The following is a 2,500-nucleotide window of genomic DNA, read 5'->3' as shown; positions in this document are numbered from 1 at the left end:
CGCCAGCACCAGGGCCCAGCGTGTGCCGATGGTGGTCGAGGCAACCGCCCGCACCAGGGCCCAGCGTGTGCCGATGGTGGTCGAGGCAACCGCCCGCACCAGGGCCCAGCGTGTGCCGATGGTGGTCGAGGCAAGCGCCCGCACCAGGGCCCAGTGTGTGCCGATGGTGGTCGAGGCAAGCGCCCTCACCAAGGCCGAGCGTGTGCCGATGGTGGTCGAGGCAACCGCCCGCACCAGGGCCCAGCGTGTGCCGATGGTGGTCGAGGCAAGCGCCCGCAGCAAGGCCGAGCGTGTGCCGATGGTGGTCGAGGCAAGCGCCTGCACCAGGGCGCAGCGTGTGCCGATGGTGGTCGAGGCAAGCGCCCTCACCAAGGCCGAGCGTGTGCCGATGGTGGTCGAGGCAACCGGCCGCACCAAGGGCCGGCGTGTGCCGATGGTGTTCGAGGCAACCGCCCGCACCAGGGCCCAGCGTGTGCCGATGGTGGTCGAGCCAGGAGCCCGCACCAAGGGCCGGCTTGTGTCGATGGTGTTCGGGGCAACCGCCCGTACCAGGGCCCAGCGTGTGCCGATGGTGCTGGGGGCAACCGCCCGCACCAGGGCCCAGCGTGTGCCGATGGTGCTGGGGGCAAGCGCCCGCCCCAGGGCCCAGCGTGTGCCGATGGTTATCGGTGCAACCGGCCGCACCAGGGCCCAGGGTCTGCCGATGGTGCTCGAGGCAACCGCCCGCACCAAGGCTCAGCATGTGCCGATTGTGATCGAGGCAACAACCCACACCAGGGCCCAGCTTGTGCCGATGGCGGTCGAGGCAAGTGCCCGTACCGAAGGGCAGCCTATGCCGATGATGGTCGATGCATGTGCCATCACCATGCGTCATCATGTGCCATTGATGGTCGAGGCCTTGGCCGAAGTTCGATTTTGAGCCACGGTGCCCATGCTTGGCTCCAGCATGTGCTGGTGCCGCATTTTTTTCACTCGGGACAGCATCGCCGGAGCATCGCCGGAGTACCGCCGGAGAACCTGACCGGCGGCATTGGGGTTCCGGCGATTGGGAGGGGGGCCGGGGGGGTGTGCGCACATGATGTGCGATGGGTGCTGGTACTTGGCCTTGTGTTGGCCCCCTATCCCTCATCAAACCTCTGAGAATTCACACCCCCTTAAAGAGCATTTGAGATTTTACAGGTTTGCTACCAGTAGCCGTTAAAGTGTCTGAAATGGGGACACTTTTTTCAAACGGTCACAAAATCTTCTCTACTTCGAGTTTTTAGCTGAATTTTTTTGTGCATGCCAACAAAAATAGAAGGATCATGCCTACAAAATTTGGGGCCAAAAATCCTTATAAAAAAATTTTAAAAAATCCCGAACCGCAAAAAGTTTCGAAAATCGTGAAAAATAGAAAACGAGTCATCTTCCAACGAAACTTCACGTGAAGGCTTAGGGGACCATTGTATGAATTTACAAGCCATAAAAATGGCATTGGCACGGCAGAAATTTGAAGATGTGCCTAAACCCACCAGGGCCCAGCGTGTGCCGATGGTGCTCGAGGCAACCGCCCGCACCAGGGCCCAGCGTGTGCCGATGGTGCTCGAGGCAAGCGCTCGCACCAGGGCCCAGCGTGTGCCGATGGTGGTCGAGGCAACCGCCCGCACCAGGGCCGATAGTGTGCCGATGGTGCTCGAGGCAACCTGTCGCACCAGGGCCCAGCGTGTGCCGATGGTGATCGAGGCAACCTGCCGCACCAGGGCCCAGCGTGTGCCGATGGTGGTCGAGGCAAGTTCCCGCACCAGCGCCCAGCGTGTGCCGATGGTGCTCGAGGCAACCGACCGCACCAGGGCCCAGCGTGTGCCGATGGTGCTCGAGGCAACCTGCCGCACCAGGGCCCAGCGTCTGCCGATGGTGCTCGAGGCAACCTGCCGCACCAGGGCCCAGCGTCTGCCGATGGTGCTCGAGGCAAGCGCCCGCACCAGGGCCCAGCGTGTGCCGATGGTGGTCGAGGCAACCGCCCGCACCAGGGCCCAGCGTGTGCCGATGGTGGTCGAGGCAAGCGCCCGCACCAGGGCCCAGCGTGTGCCGATGGTGGTCGAGGCAACCGCCCGCACCAGGGCCCAGCGTGTGCCGATGGTGCTCGAGGCAACCTGCCGCACCAGGGCCCAGCGTGTGCCGATGGTGCTCGAGGCAACCGACCGCACCAGGGCCGAGCGTGTGCCGATGGTGGTCGAGGCAAGCGCCCGCACCAGGGCCCAGCGTGTGCCGATGGTGGTCGAGGCAACCTGCCGCACCAGGGCCCAGCGTGTGCCGATGGTGCTCGAGGCAACCGACCGCACCAGGGCCGAGCGTGTGCCGATGGTGCTCGAGGCAAGCGCCCGCACCAGGGCCCAGCGTGTGCCGATGGTGGTCGAGGCAACCTGCAGCACCAGGGCCCAGCGTGTGCCGATGGTGCTCGAGGCAACCTGCCGCACCAGGGCCCAGCGTGTGCCGATGGTGGTCGAGGCAAGCGCCCGCA

The sequence above is a fragment of the Durio zibethinus genome, unplaced genomic scaffold (assembly GCF_047325235.1).
Source record: "Durio zibethinus cultivar Kanyao isolate XHJ-2024 unplaced genomic scaffold, ASM4732523v1 HiC_scaffold_392, whole genome shotgun sequence".
Lineage (NCBI taxonomy): Eukaryota > Viridiplantae > Streptophyta > Magnoliopsida > Malvales > Malvaceae > Durio > Durio zibethinus.
This window is presented reverse-complemented; position numbering follows the sequence as displayed.